Source organism: Osmerus mordax, chromosome 9, assembly GCF_038355195.1.
Source record: "Osmerus mordax isolate fOsmMor3 chromosome 9, fOsmMor3.pri, whole genome shotgun sequence".
NCBI lineage: Eukaryota > Metazoa > Chordata > Actinopteri > Osmeriformes > Osmeridae > Osmerus > Osmerus mordax.
In genome coordinates this window covers 18,511,418-18,537,973 of record NC_090058.1, presented here as the reverse complement: position 1 = coordinate 18,537,973, position 26,556 = coordinate 18,511,418, and the positions used below count along the sequence as shown (strand labels likewise).

The 26,556-nt window shown below is 40.6% G+C and overlaps 1 long non-coding RNA gene across 1 annotated transcript; it reads left to right on the top strand.

The window, feature by feature from the left end:
* The first annotated feature begins 4,146 nt into the window (after positions 1 to 4,146).
* Positions 4,147 to 11,062, top strand: LOC136949246 (uncharacterized). The gene is made up of 4 exons (XR_010877415.1): positions 4,147 to 4,315; positions 4,824 to 5,467; positions 5,590 to 5,695; positions 10,619 to 11,062. It is a non-coding gene; the product is annotated as an uncharacterized lncRNA (long non-coding RNA).
* The last annotated feature ends 15,494 nt before the right edge of the window (positions 11,063 to 26,556 follow it).

The window sequence follows — 26,556 nt, the reverse complement described above, 5'->3', positions numbered from 1 at the left end:
CCAAAAATAATAGGAAAATACTGTCATGAGACAAATATGGCTCCACCAATCTATCAAATATTTTAATCTGTTACCAGAAAACCCAACATGAATGACCTTGAGGTACTGTCAAAATAATAGGCTACAACGCCTCATAACCAAACTACCCTGGCCCCTGACAAATGAGGTTTATGAAGGAAGTCAAAGCCCACTTCCACTTCTATTATTTTATTTTAATCTTTCTCCTCTCTCTCTCTCTTTCCTTTTCCTTTTATTTTTTCCTTTCATTTTAGGCATAGAACCTTAGCCCAGAGAAACTTAGAAATAGGACCCAAGTTAGCCCCATTGATTCCTACGTTGTTTAGAGTCCACTCATGCCAATGTGTCCAGTAGAAATGCTATCGTACTGTCGTGTTTGTCTGTTCTCTGCTCTTCTTACGTGCCAACAGCCCAACGACGTCGAGTCATCGGACGTTGCCAGCAGGGGGATATGTAGCACAGTCCACAGACAAAACACGGTACCATCACACCTTCTCCTACCCCCGACAAGGAGAGGGTCTTTCCCCTTTGTCCTTCTCCCAGAGGAGAAGCTTCAAAGCTTCTGGCCCAGCATGGGGTCAGAAACAGAGGCCACACGGCCTACAGTATCAGACAAAGGATTTATAAGGAAGAACTTTCTTATGTGGATTTACAAACATATTCTCAAGGACTACATGGCTCATGGACACTATTTCAATGACAGTAGTTGATGTGTTATAATGTGTGTTTTTCTCATTTACTTAGAACATTGTTTAATTGAGGTTTGATTATAACTTCCCTTCAAGGATAGTTAAGTCAGCCAATCTTGATATCAAAATGATTGTACCATACTAACAAAACCATTTATGAATGTTGTATTGTTATATTCTGAAGTTTAAGCATTCCATGGACAGTTTGAAATAACAGAACTCAAAAGGTACAGATACTTCACACCTAGGCAGATATCAGGACGACGCCTAGGTGGGGGGAAACTGACCAATGAAAGAGGTCACCTTCACGGAGACCCCCCCCTTGTTCTTTGGATTATAAAACCCCCAAACGTACAATCACCCTCGCTTGTTCGTAGGATTAAAACTGAGGTGAACCGGTCACTCTCTAACCTATTCCTCTCAATCGGCACATTCACTGAGCGCCCGGAACTTTGACGAGAGATTCCGCTTTCTATTCGTTGGACATAACGAACCTTTGACTCTTTCTTCAAACCGACAAAAGTAACTACGATTTGCAATATTTCTTACTTGTGATATATTGGCATGTTGTGATTAAATTGTTGATGTTTGTTTGTATTTTACAATTTAGCTAACTTAACCCTTGCTAAGTCAGTTACCCTTGCTCGTCCATTGTTACCCCAAAGGCCTACCTGTCCCTCTCTACCCCTCTCTCTCTCTCTCTCCCCCCTTCACACGCGCTCTACACAGCCATTGTGTTGCTCGCCCTCATTTGCATACAGCCACTGTACTACTCTGACTAACCCATAACTTACCTGGTATTTGTTCATTATAATTACATTCTCCTAAATAAATCATTGTGTATAATCCTCACGTATCACTCCCGTTATCTGATCTGCTCTACTTTCATAGAATTCACTACTTAAGATTAGATTGATTATTACGAAGGCTATTATTTCAATATTATTCAATAAGGTTTCCTCTATCCCTTTAACAATAAGAGGTGGTGCCCCCAAGAACTACATGCTTTATTATTAAATTAAGTATTGCTAATCTTAAACGAGCAAACCCCGCTACATCTGTCTCTTCCTTTTCTATATTTGACCAGTGTTAGCAATCGTCTTTGCATTTGACACTGCCTGTAGTAAATATACCTGTATTTGGTGCAATGTTTGCACTAAGAGTCCCAACTAATTCTGCCTTTGGATTGTTGCGATCGGTACCCTAACAATGGCATTGGCTTGTACTTATAACAGAGTAAGTGCTACTTGTTGGGGTAGTCTTCTGTGACTTTTACATCTGTTATTCATACACATTGTGTTTGTCATGTGCTTCTAAATTCCACTATTACATTGCTTTAAATTGAAGCCTTGATTGATTTCAATGTTCTTCAGTGCTTGTCTTTGGGGGCAGTGTGATCTGTCTGTTCATTCTCTATATTTGACCTGTGTTAGCAATCTTCTTTGCATTTTACACTGCCTGTAGTAAATGTACCTGCATTTAGGTGCAATGTTTGCACTAAGAGTCCCAACTAATTCTGCCTTTGGATTGTTGCGATCGGTACCCTAACAATGGCATTGGCTTGTACTTATAACAGAGTAAGTGCTACTTGTTGGGGTAGTCTTCTGTGACTTTTACATCTGTTATTCATACACATTGTGTTTGTCATGTGCTTCTAAATTCCACTATTACATTGCTTTAAATTGAAGCCTTGATTGATTTCAATGTTCTTCAGTGCTTGTCTTTGGGGCAGTGTGATCAGTCTGTTCCTTTTCTATATTTGACCAGTGTTAGCAATCTTCTTTGCATTTTACACTGCCTGTAGTAAATATACCTGCATTTAGGTGCAATGTTTGCACTGAGAATCCAAACTAAATCTGTCTTTGGATTGTTGCGATCGGTACCCTAACAATGGCATTGGCTTGTCCTTATAAAAGAGTAAGTGCTACTTGTTGGGGTAGTTTTCTGTGACTTTTACATCTGTTATTTATACACATTGTGTTTGTCATGGCCCACTAAATCCCACACTTACATTACCTGAAAGTGAAGCGTTGATTGATTTCAATGTTCTTCAGTGCTTGTCTTTGGGGCAGTGTGGTCTGTCTCTTCCTTTTCTATATTTGACCAGTGTTAGCAATCGTCTTTGCATTTGACACTGCCTGTAGTAAATATACCTGTATTTGGTGCAATGTTTGTGTAACCAATAAACAGAATTTCCTCGGGTTGTGATAGCAGTTTACTATCGATCCAGTTTTATTTAACATTTGCTGAACTGAAATGCGTCTTACTTGATTACAATGTAGGGCAGGAACATCATAAAACAGTAAACCTTAAATCACATGGAAATGTGATTATAGCAATTAGAAAAAAAAAATATATATATATATATTTCCCCTTTTTTTTTTTTTAGGCAGTTAACCAAATACTTAAATGTCTGAACAACACCCTGTTATTCAGAACAAAAATACCTGAAGGAATGTTACTCGTCTTCTTTAATTAAATGTCTCTTTCTCAGTCCATTAAAACAAAATGAATACCGAACGGTCTTCTTATAGAACATAGAACAAATCTTGAAGTGTCCTTATATTGTCTTTAGCAACAACAAAAAATTAAGTAACGTGCTGGCCAGCAATAATATTATAGAGCTCTATATGTGTGTGGTGGTTCAGTAGTTTTGCCTGCAATCCTCAGGATATTCAGAAGATGACGACGGCTCTTCACGAGCTCACGAGCCACAGGAAAGCACTCAGGAAACAGCGGCAGCGTCTCGTTAATGTTCATTCAATCGGCGGAGTTCCTTGCAAACGGTCTTCTTGTGGATAAACGTTACCGACGGACTTTCGGATATTATCCAAAGAAAACCGAGTACTTTGTACGGTAAATATTTCACTTAAAAATACTTTAACAAGTTAAACTCCAAAATTAAACAGCAGGAGAATCACAGCTGGACCACACATTGCTTGCAGGCATTGAAGAAGAGATCTACCCGCGAAAAACTTAGTCTCCAAGGTAACAATAACACACACCGTAAAACAGCAGTCGTAAAGCTGCCGCAACATAAAGTGGTCGTAACCCTTAAAGAGACACACACCAAAAACAGTGATAATACAGAAAAGCATTAGCTGACTGAAAATATATCTGGGTTACATCCTCCCCCACTTAAAATGTGACGTCCCCGTCACTACCTACGGCTAGAGACTGAACTAATCCTGCAATTTGCTGCTGCAAGGACAATAAGAAACCATAAAACAGTGTCTGCTGTGCAGGGGGACTTAAGGTGTGATGTTTACAATGGGCTTTGCGACCAACTTGGTAGTCACTAAGATAAGCTGGTGGTACCCTTGTTCTCTGAGGCCTAGCCTGGGACGGGCCTGGACTAATTACAGTCTCAGTGTCTGACAAACCATGCTGATCTGACATAAATTCAGGGGCATCAGGATTTAGGGGATTTTGAGACTGAGAGGTACTCTGTTCAGGGGTTTCAAGGCTCGTGTTCTGAGTTTCCAAGTCTTGATCCACTTCCATTGAAGACAAATCATCCTCAATATCTCCCTCATCAGTCACCTCAGGAACTTGAGTCGGGATTGCCTGCACAACAGTACTCACAGGATCCGCTTCTAAAGTTGCAGGTAAGAACCCACAGGGAAGAAGCATATCTCGATGCAAAACCCGCTCTCTGCCCTCACCATTATCGGGCCTGACAACATACACAGGGATACTCTCATCCGGCTGTTTGGCAACAACGTAAACAGTGGATTCCCATTTGTCAGAGATTTTGTGCTTCTTCCTGAGACTCAGATTCCTCACAAGGACTCGATCCCCTACCTCTAAAGGCAAGGCGGTCACCTTAGCATCCCAGCGCCTTTTGTTCAACAACTGCCGTTTTTCAGCATTTCTTGACGCTAGCTCATATGCGTGTCTGAGTCTTTTCTTTAGGTCTCGCACATATTGTGTGTGCGTTTTGGGGTTGTGACCCTGAGGGCTGATGCCAAAACAGAGGTCAATGGGGAGACGCGGCTCTCTGCCAAACATGAGTAGAAAAGGGGCTTCGCCAGTCACATCGTTCCGTGTACAATTATATGCATGTACAAGGGGCTTGACATATTTCCTCCATTCCTCTTTCTTTTTGTCCTCCAGCGTTCCCAAGAGGTCGAGCAGAGTCCTGTTGAATCGTTCTACCGGATTCCCTCTCGGGTGGTAGGGTGTTGTGCGAGACTTGGCGATTCCAGCATGCTTACAAAGTTCTGCTACAACTTCTGACTCAAAACAGGCTCCTTGATCACTATGCAGCCTGCGTGGAAAACCATAGTGACAAATGAAGTTTTCCCATAACACTGTGGCAACAGTCTTGGCTGTCTGGTCTCTAGTCGTATATGCCTGTGCATATTTTGTAAAGTGATCAGTTATGACCAATATGTTTCTAGTGTCTCTTGAGTCAGGTTCAATTGTCAGAAAATCCATACAGACTAACTCAAGGGGACCACTGACTTTGATGTTAACTAGTTTGGATGCCTTTTGCACCTTAGATTTTCGTTTGACACATCTTTCACAGCTTTTGCACTTTGTCTCAATGTATTTCGCCATCTTCGGCCAGTAGAACCTTGCTCTAGCTAATTCCAAAGTTCTTTCGATACCCATGTGGCCTGTCTCATCATGAATACCTTGGAAGGCTCGTTCTCTGTGACTACTGGGTATGACAAGTTGAAGAAACGCTTCACCTCTTTGGTTGAGAACCTTGCGGCATAACACTCCATCCTTCAAGAGTAATTTTGATCTCTCACGTAAGAGTTGAGCAACCTCTGGCTCCACAGACGTTTTATCAAATACCTCAGTGTCAGGCTGCTCTTCCAGTATACAAATAACTTGTGCCAATACTGCGTCTTCCCTCTGCAACTGATGCCAGTCCTCCATAGACATTTCTGGCAGAGCTGATTGTCCTGGCCCAGGGACTGGATCTTCCAGATCATCAGGGACCGCACTTTCATGACACAAGAGAGTTTCCACTGCAGGTATGACACTATCCGGATCCCGATTGTCTTGTGAAACTGCATGAACATTGACACCGTGGCGCATACAAAGAGTGCTCACTGTCTCCCCATCCAAAACCTGGAACTCCTCAAGTGAGAGGCTAGCGCGATCTAGCATACCGGAGATTCTCTGGTCCATCTCTCGAGACTCATCATCGTCTTCGGATGGTTCATGAGGCCTCCTCGAGAGCCCATCAGCATCGATATTCAGCACACCAGATTTGTAATGGATGTCAAAGTTGAACAATGATAGAGAAGCAAGCCATCTGTGGCTCGCGGCATCTAGCTTTGCACTTGTCAACACGTATGTCAGAGGATTATTATCCGTTAGCACTTTGAAGTTAGCCCCGTACAAATAGTCATGAAACTTTTCACTGACCGCCCATTTAAGGGCGAGAAATTCTAGCTTATGCACGGGGTAGTTTTTCTCACTTTTAGAGAGACCACGACTGGCGTATGCTACCACTCGGGTTTGGCCATCTTGGACCTGGTACAGGGCTGCACCTAAACCGGTCATACTGGCGTCAGTGTGGAGCACATATGGGAGCTGCCAGTTGGAAAACGCAAGCACAGGGGCAGATGTTAATTTCTCAATAATGAGCTCAAATGCTGCTTGGCAATCAGCGGTCCATAATGCACCAAGTGGATGTGACTGTTTTCTTGGCCAGGAGTTAGGGCCTTTGTGCCTGGGCGCTAGATCTCCTTTCAACAAATCATTTAGTGGCCTAACAACCCTGGCATACTCTCTCACAAATCTTCGGTAATACCCTGTGAAACCTAAAAACGACCGAAGCTCTTTGGCTGTTTGTGGCCGGGGCCATTCTTTTACAGCAGCAACTTTGTCAGGATCGGGTTGGATTCCCTCAGCAGATATCACATGCCCTAGATATTTCACAGAGGTCTGGAAGAATTTGCATTTGGAAGGGGACAGTTTGAGGCCAAAATCAGAGACGCGTTTGAGAACCTTCATTAATCTCTCCTCATGTTCCTCCAAAGAGCCAGAGAATATTATGAGATCGTCGAGGAAAGCAACAACCTCTTGGAGGTTGATACCTTGCATCACCTTCTCCATGGTTCGCTGGAAGGTTGCTGGAGAGTTGGTCAGGCCTTGGGGCATTCTCCGAAATTGCCATGTTCCAAAGGGTGTTGTGAATGCTGTCTTTGGCCGATCAGAGGGTTCAACCTCCATCTGATAGTACCCACTCTTTAGATCGAGTACAGTGAACCATTTTGAGCCTGACAGCAGGGAGAATGTCTCCTCTATACGGGGTAATGGGTAGGCATCTTTTTTAGTCAAGTTGTTCAGTCTGCGGTAATCCACCACCATCCGCAGATCTCCGTTCTTTTTCCGGACAAGAACAATTGGAGAGGCATAGGGGCTATGTGATTCCTCTATGATGCCTATGGCCAAAAGGTCTTGGAGATGCCTTTTTAAGTCATTGAAGTCGGCAGGTGAGACACGTCGAGTTCGCTCTTTGAATGGTACATGAGGGTCAAGCTCTATGCGATGGGTGACTCCTGCAATGTTACCAACATCTAGATCATGTCTAGAAAACGCATCTGGCACTTCTTTGTTTATTCTAGCCTGTATGTGCTCCCTTAGTTCTGGTGCTATGGGGCTGTCGCTGAAATCAGGATAGAAGATTTCAGCTGCTGAATTGATCTTTTCATTTTGTGACACCGACAGAGCATGTGTCTGTGGAAAGGCAACATCTGACTGTTTGTTCTGTTCAAAGTGTGAAACGGGCACTGCCCAGTCAATGGGAGAGCACTCTGCAATGACTGTTTTTGGGTATAAGGTGATGTCACGCTGAGAAATATTTTTGACAGCAAGCTTAAATTTATTGTGGGATTGAGGCTTTACATCCACTATCTGGTCATAGACAATCAGGCCTCCTGGCATGGGTATTTCCTCCGTACCACCCACAAGAGCTTGGAACTCACCTTCACCAGGTTTATTGTGACAGATGCCCTTTAAAGTACAAAGCTCTCCACGCTTCAAGCGTATGGGTACTTTGCTGCTGAGCCTTACACGCAGAACTTTGGCATCTTTTGTTTGGGAGTCAGTCCGGTTGTCACACTCTGCATAAGCCATTAGCCAGCTGGCCTGGATAGAAAGGGTTTCTGGGAACTTAGTTCCGCCTTGCTTAATGCAGTCTTGGATCATTGGACGCAGGACATTAGTACCTACAAGCAAAGAATGCTTGTCATTGTATGACTGATCTGGGCTTACTAAAGCTAAGATGTGAAAACATTGGTTTGTGCCACATTTATCTTTAGGGAACTGCACATCCACTTCAACATAGCCCAAATATGGAACCTTTTGTCCCGCTGCACCTTCAATGTTTAGGGCATCTTTGATAGAGAATAACTGTCGGTGGGGAAGGTAACGGGAATAAAATGACTGGGATATGATTGTTACTTGAGACCCTGTGTCAATTATGCAATTGCATTGGACTCCATCTAACCATGCTTCACTATCACAAGGCTCTCCAACAAGTCCTGCTGGAATCTGAATAGTTGCTGATGCATTTGGGGGTTCCTGCATGCACCGGCTCAAAACAGGGGAACTAGTTTGACACTGAGCTCCTGCTTGTCCCACAGCAGGAGCCCTTAACTGTTTAAAGACAGATTTGGCTGGGGGCTTGTCTGTTGGTAGCTTAGTGGACGTTGGGTTTGTCTAGTTTGGTGTCTCTCACAAAGTTTCTTCTGCACCAGCACAGCATTAGTTTGGTTTGTGCATTGCGGCATCATATGTGACTCCTCTCCACAATTGTAACAAAACCTGCCTGCTTTAATGAGATTCTCTGTGGGCACGGCTTGGAGTGGTGGAGCTGTGTTGCTGCCTTTTGCTTTCGGTGAGAACTTTCGTCCTGCTCTATCATATCTGGGGGGATTGGCATTTAGAGTAGTGACACTTTGCTTTAGCTCAGCCTCTAACAGTCTGATTCTCTCCTCAAGCTGCTCCCTAGTGTTAGCATCGCACACCGCTAGAACTTTGTTGCTAGGGGGCTCAGACTCATCAGTAGTTAGGTGTGTCTTAGTATGAACTTTGGTTGTGCTCCCAGCAGTATGTCGCTTTTTCCTCATTTCCTTTAGCTGACTTTCTTTCTCATAATTTCTTATTTTGAACAGCAACTCCGAGAAAGTGGGCGTGCTCTGGGAGGGGTCATTGAGTTGTTCTTTTAGGTGCAATGTGGTTATCATACTGTCTTCCCAGCAGCCTCTTAGGAACTGCTTTAAAAGTTGAGAATCACCATTTTGTTTAGCCACACCTTTATTTTCAACTACTTCCTGTAACAGAGTTTGGAGTCGACGCAGGTAGTCGGATGCTTTCTCCCCACTGTCCTGATGGGTCTCTAAGAACTGAATATACAGCTCCTCACCTCCTGTAACGTTACCATAAGCCTTGTCTAGTTCATGGAGATAGTCACTTGGTGGGGCTTGGGCTCCAATAGAGAAAGCCACATTTAAAGCAGGGGTATGAAGGCTATCAAGAAGCATACGTCGCTGCTGTGCCTCTGACAGGCTGGAGTCGTTTATTACTTGCTTAGCTCTAAGCCGCCACACTTTGTAATCCACCTCTGTGGAAGGTTTAGGAGAATTTCCAGAGAATGGACGCAGTTCTCTTGCAGGTGGAATGAACACCAGGGAATCGTGTTTTACAATATGTTCCACGATTACTCTCTGAACATCTGCAGGGAGGGGGTCAACAAGCAGAGTGTCATTAGGGGCCTGTCTTGGACTGGATGAATAGCTATCAGCACTGAAGACAACCGGTCTTGGATTAGGGGTAGACTGTGCTTTAAATGCCGGGGCTTCAAGAGCAGATGCTGGGGTAGAAGTTACTGGGCCCTTGTCACTATCCCCTTTTCCAGAAATATGATTCACTGCTACTTGATTCAAAGTAATGGGGCTCATGTTATATGTTAGAGCTAAATCATTTACCTGCTCTCTGAAATTGACTGTCATGTCATTAATAGCACGAGCAAGAGGCACTACATCATCTGTGGGTGGCTCACTGACTGACTTAGGTGGACAGTATTCATCTATCTGCATAACCTCCCAATATGAGTCATCAGCTGGATGCTCGCGGTCTAGAAGCATTGGAGTTAAAGACTCGCTAAACTGACACAGAATGGTATTGGGAAGGCTGTCAATGTGATGCACTCCAACAACATCATCTAGTAATGCAAAAACCCTTTTTACATCTTCCAGTTTAACCTCATCTGGGACACCCTTAAGCATAACTGTGCGCTCTGGGTCAAAACCATACATGTCACAAAACTCCATTTTGTTTTCTCAATTAACCCAACCTTACAATTTTCAGATGATTATACTTTAAAGAGTTTTTATATTTAAGATCAAGTAGACACACTTCAGTCCCTGTTCGGGCGCCAATTTTCGTCTGTAACCAATAAACAGAATTTCCTCGGGTTGTGATAGCAGTTTACTATCGATCCAGTTTTATTTAACATTTGCTGAACTGAAATGCGTCTTACTTGATTACAATGTAGGGCAGGAACATCATAAAACAGTAAACCTTAAATCACATGGAAATGTGATTATAGCAATTAGAAAAAAAAAAAATATATATATATATTTCCCCTTTTTTTTTTTTTAGGCAGTTAACCAAATACTTAAATGTCTGAACAACACCCTGTTATTCAGAACAAAAATACCTGAAGGAATGTTACTCGTCTTCTTTAATTAAATGTCTCTTTCTCAGTCCATTAAAACAAAATGAATACCGAACGGTCTTCTTATAGAACATAGAACAAATCTTGAAGTGTCCTTATATTGTCTTTAGCAACAACAAAAAATTAAGTAACGTGCTGGCCAGCAATAATATTATAGAGCTCTATATGTGTGTGGTGGTTCAGTAGTTTTGCCTGCAATCCTCAGGATATTCAGAAGATGACGACGGCTCTTCACGAGCTCACGAGCCACAGGAAAGCACTCAGGAAACAGCGGCAGCGTCTCGTTAATGTTCATTCAATCGGCGGAGTTCCTTGCAAACGGTCTTCTTGTGGATAAACGTTACCGACGGACTTTCGGATATTATCCAAAGAAAACCGAGTACTTTGTACGGTAAATATTTCACTTAAAAATACTTTAACAAGTTAAACTCCAAAATTAAACAGCAGGAGAATCACAGCTGGACCACACATTGCTTGCAGGCATTGAAGAAGAGATCTACCCGCGAAAAACTTAGTCTCCAAGGTAACAATAACACACACCGTAAAACAGCAGTCGTAAAGCTGCCGCAACATAAAGTGGTCGTAACCCTTAAAGAGACACACACCAAAAACAGTGATAATACAGAAAAGCATTAGCTGACTGAAAATATATCTGGGTTACATCTGCACTAAGAGTCCCAACTAATTCTGCCTTTGGATTGTTGCGATCGGTACCCTAACAATGGCATTGGCTTGTACTTATAACAGAGTAAGTGCTACTTGTTGGGGTAGTCTTCTGTGACTTTTACATCTGTTATTCATACACATTGTGTTTGTCATGTGCTTCTAAATTCCACTATTACATTGCTTTAAATTGAAGCCTTGATTGATTTCAATGTTCTTCAGTGCTTGTCTTTGGGGGCAGTGTGATCTGTCTGTTCATTCTCTATATTTGACCTGTGTTAGCAATCTTCTTTACATTTTACACTGCCTGTAGTAAATGTACCTGCATTTAGGTGCAATGTTTGCACTAAGAGTCCCAACTAATTCTGCCTTTGGATTGTTGCGATCGGTACCCTAACAATGGCATTGGCTTGTACTTATAACAGAGTAAGTGCTACTTGTTGGGGTAGTCTTCTGTGACTTTTACATCTGTTATTCATACACATTGTGTTTGTCATGTGCTTCTAAATTCCACTATTACATTGCTTTAAATTGAAGCCTTGATTGATTTCAATGTTCTTCAGTGCTTGTCTTTGGGGCAGTGTGATCAGTCTGTTCCTTCTCTATATTTGACCAGTGTTAGCAATCTTCTTTGCATTTTACACTGCCTGTAGTAAATATACCTGCATTTAGGTGCAATGTTTGCACGGAGAGTCCCAACTAAATCTGTCTTTGGATTGTTGCGATCGGTACCCTAACAATGGTATTGGCTTGTCCTTATAACAGAGTAAGTGCTGCTTGTTGGGGTAGTTTTTTGTGACTTTTACATCTGTTATTTATACATATTGTGTTTGTCATGTGCTTCTAAATTCCACTATTGCATTGCTTTAAATTGAAGCCTTGATTGATTTCAATGTTCTTCAGTGCTTGTCTTTGGGGCGGTGTGGTCTGTCTCTTCCTTTTCTATATTTGACCAGTGTTAGCAATCTTCTTTGCATTTTACACTGCCTGTAGTAAATGTACCTGCATTTAGGTGCAATGTTTGCACTGAGAGTCCCAACTAAATCTATCTTTGGATCGTTGCGATCGGTACCCTAACAATGGCATTGACTTGTCCTTATAAAAGAGTAAGTGCTACTTGTTGGGGTAGTCTTCTGTGACTTTTACATCTGTTATTCATACACATGTCATTTGTCATGGGCCTCTAAATCCCACACTTACATGACCTTACAGTGAAGCCTTGATTGATTTCAATGTTCTTCAGTGCTTGTCTTTGGGGCAGTGTGATCTGTCTGTTCCTTCTCGATATTTGACCAGTGTTAGCAATCTTCTTTGTATTTTACACTTCCTGTAGTAAATGTACCTGCATTTAGGTGCAATGTTTGCACTGAGAGTCCCAACTAAATCTATCTTTGGATCGTTGCGATCGGTACCCTAACAATGGCATTGACTTGTCCTTATAAAAGAGTAAGTGCTACTTGTTGGGGTAGTCTTCTGTGACTTTTACATCTGTTATTTATACACATTGTGTTTGTCATGTGCTTCAAAATCCCACTATTATATTACTTTAAATTGAAGCCTTGATTGATTTCAATGTTCTTCAGTGCTTGTCTTTGGGGCAGTGTGGTCTGTCTCTTCCTTTTCTATATTTGACCAGTGTTAGCAATCGTCTTTGCATTTGACACTGCCTGTAGTAAATATACCTGTATTTGGTGCAATGTTTGCACTAAGAGTCCCAACTAATTCTGCCTTTGGATTGTTGCGATCGGTACCCTAACAATGGCATTGGCTTGTACTTATAACAGAGTAAGTGCTACTTGTTGGGGTAGTCTTCTGTGACTTTTACATCTGTTATTCATACTCATTGTGTTTGTCATGTGCTTCTAAATTCCACTATTACATTGCTTTAAATTGAAGCCTTGATTGATTTCAATGTTCTTCAGTGCTTGTCTTTGGGGGCAGTGTGATCTGTCTGTTCATTCTCTATATTTGACCTGTGTTAGCAATCTTCTTTGCATTTTACACTGCCTGTAGTAAATGTACCTGCATTTAGGTGCAATGTTTGCACTAAGAGTCCCAACTAATTCTGCCTTTGGATTGTTGCGATCGGTACCCTAACAATGGCATTGGCTTGTACTTATAACAGAGTAAGTGCTACTTGTTGGGGTAGTCTTCTGTGACTTTTACATCTGTTATTCATACACATTGTGTTTGTCATGTGCTTCTAAATTCCACTATTACATTGCTTTAAATTGAAGCCTTGATTGATTTCAATGTTCTTCAGTGCTTGTCTTTGGGGCAGTGTGATCAGTCTGTTCCTTTTCTATATTTGACCAGTGTTAGCAATCTTCTTTGCATTTTACACTGCCTGTAGTAAATATACCTGCATTTAGGTGCAATGTTTGCACTGAGAGTCCAAACTAAATCTGTCTTTGGATTGTTGCGATCGGTACCCTAACAATGGCATTGGCTTGTCCTTATAAAAGAGTAAGTGCTACTTGTTGGGGTAGTTTTCTGTGACTTTTACATCTGTTATTTATACACATTGTGTTTGTCATGGCCCACTAAATCCCACACTTACATTACCTGAAAGTGAAGCGTTGATTGATTTCAATGTTCATAAGTGCTTGTCTTTGGGGCAGTGTGATCTGTCTGTTCCTTCTCTATATTTGACCAGTGTTAGCAATCTTCTTTGCATTTTACACTGCCTGTAGTAAATGTACCTGCATTTAGGTGCAATGTTTGCACGGAGAGTCCCAACCAAATCTGTCTTTGGATTGTTGCGATCGGTACCCTAACAATGGCATTGGCTTGTCCTTATAACAGAGTAAGTGCTACTTGTTGGGGTAGTCTTCTGTGACTTTTACATCTGTTATTCATACACATTGTGTTTGTCATGTGCTTCAAAATCCCACTATTATATTACTTTAAATTGAAGCCTTGATTGATTTCAATGTTCTTCAGTGCTTGTCTTTGGGGCAGTGTGGTCTGTGTAGCACAGTCCACAGACAAAACACGGTACCATCACACCTTCTCCTACCCCCGACAAGGAGAGGGTCTTTCCCCTTTGTCCTTCTCCCAGAGGAGAAGCTTCAAAGCTTCTGGCCCAGCATGGGGTCAGAAACAGAGGCCACACGGCCTACAGTATCAGACAAAGGATTTATAAGGAAGAACTTTCTTATGTGGATTTACAAACATATTCTCAAGGACTACATGGCTCATGGACACTATTTCAATGACAGTAGTTGATGTGTTATAATGTGTGTTTTTCTCATTTACTTAGAACATTGTTTAATTGAGGTTTGATTATAACTTCCCTTCAAGGATAGTTAAGTCAGCCAATCTTGATATCAAAATGATTGTACCATACTAACAAAACCATTTATGAATGTTGTATTGTTATATTCTGAAGTTTAAGCATTCCATGGACAGTTTGAAATAACAGAACTCAAAAGGTACAGATACTTCACACCTAGGCAGATATCAGGACGACGCCTAGGTGGGGGGAAACTGACCAATGAAAGAGGTCACCTTCACGGAGACCCCCCCCTTGTTCTTTGGATTATAAAACCCCCAAACGTACAATCACCCTCGCTTGTTCGTAGGATTAAAACTGAGGTGAACCGGTCACTCTCTAACCTATTCCTCTCAATCGGCACATTCACTGAGCGCCCGGAACTTTGACGAGAGATTCCGCTTTCTATTCGTTGGACATAACGAACCTTTGACTCTTTCTTCAAACCGACAAAAGTAACTACGATTTGCAATATTTCTTACTTGTGATATATTGGCATGTTGTGATTAAATTGTTGATGTTTGTTTGTATTTTACAATTTAGCTAACTTAACCCTTGCTAAGTCAGTTACCCTTGCTCGTCCATTGTTACCCCAAAGGCCTACCTGTCCCTCTCTACCCCTCTCTCTCTCTCTCTCCCCCCTTCACACGCGCTCTACACAGCCATTGTGTTGCTCGCCCTCATTTGCATACAGCCACTGTACTACTCTGACTAACCCATAATTTACCTGGTATTTGTTCATTATAATTACATTCTCCTAAATAAATCATTGTGTATAATCCTCACGTATCACTCCCGTTATCTGATCTGCTCTACTTTCATAGAATTCACTACTTAAGATTAGATTGATTATTACGAAGGCTATTATTTCAATATTATTCAATAAGGTTTCCTCTATCCCTTTAACAATAAGAGGTGGTGCCCCCAAGAACTACATGCTTTATTATTAAATTAAGTATTGCTAATCTTAAACGAGCAAACCCCGCTACATCTGTCTCTTCCTTTTCTATATTTGACCAGTGTTAGCAATCGTCTTTGCATTTGACACTGCCTGTAGTAAATATACCTGTATTTGGTGCAATGTTTGCACTAAGAGTCCCAACTAATTCTGCCTTTGGATTGTTGCGATCGGTACCCTAACAATGGCATTGGCTTGTACTTATAACAGAGTAAGTGCTACTTGTTGGGGTAGTCTTCTGTGACTTTTACATCTGTTATTCATACACATTGTGTTTGTCATGTGCTTCTAAATTCCACTATTACATTGCTTTAAATTGAAGCCTTGATTGATTTCAATGTTCTTCAGTGCTTGTCTTTGGGGGCAGTGTGATCTGTCTGTTCATTCTCTATATTTGACCTGTGTTAGCAATCTTCTTTGCATTTTACACTGCCTGTAGTAAATGTACCTGCATTTAGGTGCAATGTTTGCACTAAGAGTCCCAACTAATTCTGCCTTTGGATTGTTGCGATCGGTACCCTAACAATGGCATTGGCTTGTACTTATAACAGAGTAAGTGCTACTTGTTGGGGTAGTCTTCTGTGACTTTTACATCTGTTATTCATACACATTGTGTTTGTCATGTGCTTCTAAATTCCACTATTACATTGCTTTAAATTGAAGCCTTGATTGATTTCAATGTTCTTCAGTGCTTGTCTTTGGGGCAGTGTGATCAGTCTGTTCCTTTTCTATATTTGACCAGTGTTAGCAATCTTCTTTGCATTTTACACTGCCTGTAGTAAATATACCTGCATTTAGGTGCAATGTTTGCACTGAGAATCCAAACTAAATCTGTCTTTGGATTGTTGCGATCGGTACCCTAACAATGGCATTGGCTTGTCCTTATAAAAGAGTAAGTGCTACTTGTTGGGGTAGTTTTCTGTGACTTTTACATCTGTTATTTATACACATTGTGTTTGTCATGGCCCACTAAATCCCACACTTACATTACCTGAAAGTGAAGCGTTGATTGATTTCAATGTTCTTCAGTGCTTGTCTTTGGGGCAGTGTGGTCTGTCTCTTCCTTTTCTATATTTGACCAGTGTTAGCAATCGTCTTTGCATTTGACACTGCCTGTAGTAAATATACCTGTATTTGGTGCAATGTTTGCACTAAGAGTCCCAACTAATTCTGCCTTTGGATTGTTGCGATCGGTACCCTAACAATGGCATTGGCTTGTACTTATAACAGAGTAAGTGCTACTTGTTGGGGTAGTCTTCTGTGACTTTTACATCTGTTATTCATACACATTGTGTTTGTCATGTGCTTCTAAATTCCACTATTACATTGCTTTAAATTGAAGCCTTGATTGATTTCAATGTTCTTCAGTGCTTGTCTTTGGGGGCAGTGTGATCTGTCTGTTCATTCTCTATATTTGACCTGTGTTAGCAATCTTCTTTACATTTTACACTGCCTGTAGTAAATGTACCTGCATTTAGGTGCAATGTTTGCACTAAGAGTCCCAACTAATTCTGCCTTTGGATTGTTGCGATCGGTACCCTAACAATGGCATTGGCTTGTACTTATAACAGAGTAAGTGCTACTTGTTGGGGTAGTCTTCTGTGACTTTTACATCTGTTATTCATACACATTGTGTTTGTCATGTGCTTCTAAATTCCACTATTACATTGCTTTAAATTGAAGCCTTGATTGATTTCAATGTTCTTCAGTGCTTGTCTTTGGGGCAGTGTGATCAGTCTGTTCCTTCTCTATATTTGACCAGTGTTAGCAATCTTCTTTGCATTTTACACTGCCTGTAGTAAATATACCTGCATTTAGGTGCAATGTTTGCACGGAGAGTCCCAACTAAATCTGTCTTTGGATTGTTGCGATCGGTACCCTAACAATGGTATTGGCTTGTCCTTATAACAGAGTAAGTGCTGCTTGTTGGGGTAGTTTTTTGTGACTTTTACATCTGTTATTTATACATATTGTGTTTGTCATGTGCTTCTAAATTCCACTATTGCATTGCTTTAAATTGAAGCCTTGATTGATTTCAATGTTCTTCAGTGCTTGTCTTTGGGGCGGTGTGGTCTGTCTCTTCCTTTTCTATATTTGACCAGTGTTAGCAATCTTCTTTGCATTTTACACTGCCTGTAGTAAATGTACCTGCATTTAGGTGCAATGTTTGCACTGAGAGTCCCAACTAAATCTATCTTTGGATCGTTGCGATCGGTACCCTAACAATGGCATTGACTTGTCCTTATAAAAGAGTAAGTGCTACTTGTTGGGGTAGTCTTCTGTGACTTTTACATCTGTTATTCATACACATGTCATTTGTCATGGGCCTCTAAATCCCACACTTACATGACCTTACAGTGAAGCCTTGATTGATTTCAATGTTCTTCAGTGCTTGTCTTTGGGGCAGTGTGATCTGTCTGTTCCTTCTCGATATTTGACCAGTGTTAGCAATCTTCTTTGTATTTTACACTTCCTGTAGTAAATGTACCTGCATTTAGGTGCAATGTTTGCACTGAGAGTCCCAACTAAATCTATCTTTGGATCGTTGCGATCGGTACCCTAACAATGGCATTGACTTGTCCTTATAAAAGAGTAAGTGCTACTTGTTGGGGTAGTCTTCTGTGACTTTTACATCTGTTATTTATACACATTGTGTTTGTCATGTGCTTCAAAATCCCACTATTATATTACTTTAAATTGAAGCCTTGATTGATTTCAATGTTCTTCAGTGCTTGTCTTTGGGGCAGTGTGGTCTGTCTCTTCCTTTTCTATATTTGACCAGTGTTAGCAATCGTCTTTGCATTTGACACTGCCTGTAGTAAATATACCTGTATTTGGTGCAATGTTTGCACTAAGAGTCCCAACTAATTCTGCCTTTGGATTGTTGCGATCGGTACCCTAACAATGGCATTGGCTTGTACTTATAACAGAGTAAGTGCTACTTGTTGGGGTAGTCTTCTGTGACTTTTACATCTGTTATTCATACACATTGTGTTTGTCATGTGCTTCTAAATTCCACTATTACATTGCTTTAAATTGAAGCCTTGATTGATTTCAATGTTCTTCAGTGCTTGTCTTTGGGGGCAGTGTGATCTGTCTGTTCATTCTCTATATTTGACCTGTGTTAGCAATCTTCTTTGCATTTTACACTGCCTGTAGTAAATGTACCTGCATTTAGGTGCAATGTTTGCACTAAGAGTCCCAACTAATTCTGCCTTTGGATTGTTGCGATCGGTACCCTAACAATGGCATTGGCTTGTACTTATAACAGAGTAAGTGCTACTTGTTGGGGTAGTCTTCTGTGACTTTTACATCTGTTATTCATACACATTGTGTTTGTCATGTGCTTCTAAATTCCACTATTACATTGCTTTAAATTGAAGCCTTGATTGATTTCAATGTTCTTCAGTGCTTGTCTTTGGGGCAGTGTGATCAGTCTGTTCCTTTTCTATATTTGACCAGTGTTAGCAATCTTCTTTGCATTTTACACTGCCTGTAGTAAATATACCTGCATTTAGGTGCAATGTTTGCACTGAGAGTCCAAACTAAATCTGTCTTTGGATTGTTGCGATCGGTACCCTAACAATGGCATTGGCTTGTCCTTATAAAAGAGTAAGTGCTACTTGTTGGGGTAGTTTTCTGTGACTTTTACATCTGTTATTTATACACATTGTGTTTGTCATGGCCCACTAAATCCCACACTTACATTACCTGAAAGTGAAGCGTTGATTGATTTCAATGTTCATAAGTGCTTGTCTTTGGGGCAGTGTGATCTGTCTGTTCCTTCTCTATATTTGACCAGTGTTAGCAATCTTCTTTGCATTTTACACTGCCTGTAGTAAATGTACCTGCATTTAGGTGCAATGTTTGCACGGAGAGTCCCAACCAAATCTGTCTTTGGATTGTTGCGATCGGTACCCTAACAATGGCATTTGCTTGTCCTTATAACAGAGTAAGTGCTACTTGGTGGGGTAGTCTTCTGTGACTTTTACATCTGTTATTCATACACATTGTGTTTGTCATGTGATTCAAAATTCCACTATTACATTGCTTTAAATTGAAGCCTTGATTGATTTCAATGTTCTTCAGTGCTTGTCTTTGGGGCAGTGTGGTCTGTCTGTTCCTTCTCTATATTTGACCAGTGTTAGCAATATTCTTTGCATTTGACACTGCCTGTAGTAAATGTACCTGCATTTAGGTGCAATGTTTGCACTGAGAGTCCCAACTAAATCTGTCTTTGGATCGTTGCGATCGGTACCCTAACAATGGCATTGACTTGTCCTTATAAAAGAGTAAGTGCTACTTGTTGGGGTAGTCTTCGGTGACTTTTACATCTGTTATTTATACACATTGTGTTTGTCATGGGCCACTAAATCCCACACTTACATTACCTTAAAGTGAAGCCTTGATTGATTTCAATGTTCGTAAGTGCTTGTCTTTGGGGTAGTGTGGTCTGTCTGTTCCTTCTCTATATTTGACCAGTGTTAGCAATCTTCTTTGCATTTTACACTGCCTGTAGTAAATGTACCTGCATTTAGGTGCAATGTTTGCACGGAGAGTCCCAACCAAATCTGTCTTTGGATTGTTGCGATCGGTACCCTAACAATGGCATTGGCTTGTCCTTATAACAGAGTAAGTGCTACTTGTTGGGGTAGTCTTCTGTGACTTTTACATCTGTTATTCATACACATTGTGTTTGTCATGTGCTTCTAAATTCCACTATTACATTGCTTTAAATTGAAGCCTTGATTGATTTCAATGTTCTTCAGTGCTTGTCTTGGGGCAGTGTGGTCTGTCTCTTCCTTTTCTATATTTGACCAGTGTTAGCAATCTTCTTTGCATTTTACACTGCCTGTAGTAAATGTACCTGCATTTAGGTGCAATGTTTGCACGGAGAGTCCCAACCAAATCTGTCTTTGGATTGTTGCGATCGGTACCCTAACAATGGCATTGGCTTGTCCTTATAACAGAGTAAGTGCTACTTGTTGGGGTAGTCTTCTGTGACTTTTACATCTGTTATTCATACACATTGTGTTTGTCATGTGCTTCAAAATCCCACTATTATATTACTTTAAATTGAAGCCTTGATTGATTTCAATGTTCTTCAGTGCTTGTCTTTGGGGCAGTGTGGTCTGTCTCTTCCTTTTCTATATTTGACCAGTGTTAGCAATCGTCTTTGCATTTGACACTGCCTGTAGTAAATATACCTGTATTTGGTGCAATGTTTGCACTAAGAGTCCCAACTAATTCTGCCTTTGGATTGTTGCGATCGGTACCCTAACAATTGCATTGGCTTGTCCTTATAACAGAGTAAGTGCTACTTGTTGGGGTAGTCTTCTGTGACTTTTACATCTGTTATTCATACACATTGTGTTTGTCATGGGCCTCTAAATCCCACACTTACATTACCTTAAAGTGAAGCGTTGATTGATTTCAATGTTCATAAGTGCTTCTCTTTGGGGTAGTGTGATCTGTGTCTGTTCTTTCTCTATAATTTCCTCTGGTCAATTTCCTCCGTATCAAGTTCATTGAGAATTATCCTTCAACTTGAGTGACTCTCTTTCCTCTAATCACAGAAAGTGCTATTAAGTTGGGGTATTATTCTTCAACGGATGGCAACTAATTTTATATGACTGTGGGAATTACCAGAATGGCTCCCCTTACAACATTTTTGATGTTCTTTTTCTGAAGTTAATTGAACTTTGTTAGAGTATCAAGTTATTGGGAACCACATATTGCCTGCATGCTCTATTAAGTTTGCATGTATTTACAATAGGTTACAATAGTTGTCTAGAAACTCTATATAGAATGAGTGCTGTATGAAGTTTGCTTGTCTGTAACTGCTGTTTTTGCATCGGAAAAGACTCAAGTCTAGTAGACCATTCAAATAATTGGGCCTTTAAGGCAGAGAACCAAAACTCCTCTCAATCCTAATGTTTTGAATGTGTGAAATAGTTTCTCTTGGTTAAAATGACGAACCTTAGATAAAGGCAGAGCACTCGTCAAGCTTAAGTACCTGAGTCGTTCACAGCACAGCATTTACCGACGTGGGAGTGGTTGTGGTTGCTGAACATGAACCAATCTTAAGTTCTTCCTGGGAGTTGAGGGCAGCTCCTTGTTATAAGAAATACTCAGGAACATGTCTCTAGAGGAAGATGGACTTCATGGAATCAACAGTAAGTGATCATTTGACCAGTGTTAGCAATCTTCTTTGCATTTTACACTGCCTGTAGTAAATGTACCTGCATTTAGGTGCAATGTTTGCACGGAGAGTCCCAACCAAATCTGTCTTTGGATTGTTGCGATCGGTACCCTAACAATGGCATTGGCTTGTCCTTATAACAGAGTAAGTGCTACTTGTTGGGGTAGTCTTCTGTGACTTTTACATCTGTCATTCATACACATGTCATTTGTCATGGGCCTCTAAATTCCACACTTACATGACCTTACAGTGAAGCATTGATTGATTTCAATGTTTATAAGTGCTTCTCTTTGGGGTAGTGTGATCTGTGTCTGTTCTTTCTCTATAATTTCCTCTGGTCAATTTCCTCCGTATCAAGTTCATTGAGAATTATCCTTCAACTTGAGTGACTCTCTTTTCTCTAATCACAGAAAGTGCTATTAAGTTGGGGGACATTACCTTAAAGTGAAGCGTTGATTGATTTCAATGTTCATAAGTGCTTCTCTTTGGGGTAGTGTGATCTGTGTCTGTTCTTTCTCTATAATTTCCTCTGGTCAATTTCCTCCGTATCAAGTTCATTGAGAATTATCCTTCAACTTGAGTGACTCTCTTTCCTCTAATCACAGAAAGTGCTATTAAGTTGGGGTATTATTCTTCAACGGATGGCAACTAATTTTATATGACTGTGGGAATTACCAGAATGGCTCCCCTTACAAGATACATTTTTGATGTTCTTTTTCTGAAGTTAATTGAACTTTGTTAGAGTATCAAGTTATTGGGAACCACACATTGCCTGCATGCTCCATTAAGTTTGCATGTATTTACAATAGGTTACAATAGTTGTCTAGAAACTCTATATAGAATGAGTGCTGTATGAAGTTTGCCCCTCTGTAACTGCTGTTTTTGCATCGGAAAAGACTCAAGTCTAGTAGACCATTCAAATAATTGGGCCTTTAAGGCAGAGAACCAAAACTCCTCTCAATCCTAATGTTTTGAATGTGTGAAATAGTTTCTCTTGATTCAAATGACAAACCTTAGATAAAGGCAGAGCACTCGTCAAGCTTAAGTACCTGAGTCGTTCACAGCACAGCATTTACCGACATGGGAGTGGTTGTGTTTGCTGAACATGAACCAATCTTAAGTTCTTCCTGGGAGTTGAGGGCAGCTCCTTGATATAAGAAATACTCAGGAACATGTCTCTAGAGGAAGATGGACTTCATGGAATCAACAGTAAGTGATCATTTGGTGGGCAGGTCATATACAGGTCTTTAAAATTGGTTGGGATTGGTACCTTAACAATGGCATTGGCGTGTCCTTATAACAGAGTAAGTGCTACTTGTTGGGGTAGTCTTCTGTGACTTTTACATCTGTTATTCATACACATTGTGTTTGTCATGTGCTTCTAAATTCCACTATTACATTGCTTTAAATTGAAGCCTTGATTGATTTCAATGTTCTTCAGTGCTTGTCTTTGGGGCAGTGTGATCTGTCTGTTCCTTCTCTATATTTGACCAGTGTTGGCAATCTTCTTTGCATTTTACACTGCCTGTAGTAAATGTACCTGCATTTAGGTGCAATGTTTGCACGGAGAGTCCCAACCAAATCTGTCTTTGGATTGTTGCGATCGGTACCCTAACAATGGCATTGGCTTGTCCTTATAACAGAGTAAGTGCTACTTGTTGGGGTAGTCTTCTGTGACTTTTACATCTGTTATTTATACACATTGTGTTTGTCATGTGCTTCAAAATCCCACTATTATATTACTTTAAATTGAAGCCTTGATTGATTTCAATGTTCTTCAGTGCTTGTCTTTGGGGCAGTGTGGTCTGTCTCTTCCTTTTCTATATTTGACCAGTGTTAGCAATCGTCTTTGCATTTGACACTGCCTGTAGTAAATATACCTGTATTTGGTGCAATGTTTGCACTAAGAGTCCCAACTAATTCTGCCTTTGGATTGTTGCGATCGGTACCCTAACAATGGCATTGGCTTGTACTTATAACAGAGTAAGTGCTACTTGTTGGGGTAGTCTTCTGTGACTTTTACATCTGTTATTCATACACATTGTGTTTGTCATGTGCTTCTAAATTCCACTATTACATTGCTTTAAATTGAAGCCTTGATTGATTTCAATGTTCTTCAGTGCTTGTCTTTGGGGCAGTGTGATCTGTCTGTTCATTCTCTATATTTGACCTGTGTTAGCAATCTTCTTTACATTTTACACTGCCTGTAGTAAATGTACCTGCATTTAGGTGCAATGTTTGCACTAAGAGTCCCAACTAATTCTGCCTTTGGATTGTTGCGATCGGTACCCTAACAATGGCATTGGCTTGTACTTATAACAGAGTAAGTGCTACTTGTTGGGGTAGTCTTCTGTGACTTTTACATCTGTTATTCATACACATGTCATTTGTCATGGGCCTCTAAATCCCACACTTACATGACCTTACAGTGAAGCATTGATTGATTTCAATGTTTATAAGTGCTTCTCTTTGGGGCAGTGTGATCAGTCTGTTCCTTCTCTATATTTGACCAGTGTTAGCAATCTTCTTTGCATTTTACACTGCCTGTAGTAAATGTACCTGCATTTAGGTGCAATGTTTGCACGGAGAGTCCCAACCAAATCTGTCTTTGGATTGTTGCGATCGGTACCCTAACAATGGCATTGGCTTGTCCTTATAACAGAGTAAGTGCTACTTGTTGGGGTAGTCTTCTGTGACTTTTACATCTGTTATTCATACACATTGTGTTTGTCATGTGCTTCAAAATCCCACTATTATATTACTTTAAATTGAAGCCTTGATTGATTTCAATGTTCTTCAGTGCTTGTCTTTGGGGCAGTGTGGTCTGTCTCTTCCTTTTCTATATTTGACCAGTGTTAGCAATCGTCTTTGCATTTGACACTGCCTGTAGTAAATATACCTGTATTTGGTGCAATGTTTGCACTAAGAGTCCCAACTAATTCTGCCTTTGGATTGTTGCGATCGGTACCCTAACAATTGCATTGGCTTGTCCTTATAACAGAGTAAGTGCTACTTGTTGGGGTAGTCTTCTGTGACTTTTACATCTGTTATTCATACACATTGTGTTTGTCATGGGCCTCTAAATCCCACACTTACATTACCTTAAAGTGAAGCGTTGATTGATTTCAATGTTCATAAGTGCTTCTCTTTGGGGTAGTGTGATCTGTGTCTGTTCTTTCTCTATAATTTCCTCTGGTCAATTTCCTCCGTATCAAGTTCATTGAGAATTATCCTTCAACTTGAGTGACTCTCTTTCCTCTAATCACAGAAAGTGCTATTAAGTTGGGGTATTATTCTTCAACGGATGGCAACTAATTTTATATGACTGTGGGAATTACCAGAATGGCTCCCCTTACAACATTTTTGATGTTCTTTTTCTGAAGTTAATTGAACTTTGTTAGAGTATCAAGTTATTGGGAACCACATATTGCCTGCATGCTCTATTAAGTTTGCATGTATTTACAATAGGTTACAATAGTTGTCTAGAAACTCTATATAGAATGAGTGCTGTATGAAGTTTGCTTGTCTGTAACTGCTGTTTTTGCATCGGAAAAGACTCAAGTCTCGTAGACCATTCAAATAATTGGGCCTTTAAGGCAGAGAACCAAAACTCCTCTCAATCCTAATGTTTTGAATGTGTGAAATAGTTTCTCTTGATTAAAATGACGAACCTTAGATAAAGGCAGAGCACTCGTCAAGCTTAAGTACCTGAGTCGTTCACAGCACAGCATTTACCGACGTGGGAGTGGTTGTGGTTGCTGAACATGAACCAATCTTAAGTTCTTCCTGGGAGTTGAGGGCAGCTCCTTGTTATAAGAAATACTCAGGAACATGTCTCTAGAGGAAGATGGACTTCATGGAATCAACAGTAAGTGATCATTTGGTGGGCAGGTCATATACAGGTCTTTAAAATTGGTTGGAATCGGTACCTTAACAATGGCATTGGCTTGTCCTTATAACAGAGTAAGTGCTACTTGTTGGGGTAGTCTTCTGTGACTTTTACATCTGTTATTCATACACATTGTGTTTGTCATGTGCTTCTAAATTCCACTATTACATTGCTTTAAATTGAAGCCTTGATTGATTTCAATGTTCTTCAGTGCTTGTCTTGGGGCAGTGTGGTCTGTCTCTTCCTTTTCTATATTTGACCAGTGTTAGCAATCTTCTTTGCATTTTACACTGCCTGTAGTAAATGTACCTGCATTTAGGTGCAATGTTTGCACGGAGAGTCCCAACCAAATCTGTCTTTGGATTGTTGCGATCGGTACCCTAACAATGGCATTGGCTTGTCCTTATAACAGAGTAAGTGCTACTTGTTGGGGTAGTCTTCTGTGACTTTTACATCTGTCATTCATACACATGTCATTTGTCATGGGCCTCTAAATCCCACACTTACATGACCTTACAGTGAAGCATTGATTGATTTCAATGTTTATAAGTGCTTCTCTTTGGGGCAGTGTGATCAGTCTGTTCCTTCTCTATATTTGACCAGTGTTAGCAATCTTCTTTGCATTTTACACTGCCTGTAGTAAATGTACCTGCATTTAGGTGCAATGTTTGCACGGAGAGTCCCAACCAAATCTGTCTTTGGATTGTTGCGATCGGTACCCTAACAATGGCATTGGCTTGTCCTTATAACAGAGTAAGTGCTACTTGTTGGGGTAGTCTTCTGTGACTTTTACATCTGTTATTCATACACATTGTGTTTGTCATGTGCTTCAAAATCCCACTATTATATTACTTTAAATTGAAGCCTTGATTGATTTCAATGTTCTTCAGTGCTTGTCTTTGGGGCAGTGTGGTCTGTCTCTTCCTTTTCTATATTTGACCAGTGTTAGCAATCGTCTTTGCATTTGACACTGCCTGTAGTAAATATACCTGTATTTGGTGCAATGTTTGCACTAAGAGTCCCAACTAATTCTGCCTTTGGATTGTTGCGATCGGTACCCTAACAATTGCATTGGCTTGTCCTTATAACAGAGTAAGTGCTACTTGTTGGGGTAGTCTTCTGTGACTTTTACATCTGTCATTCATACACATGTCATT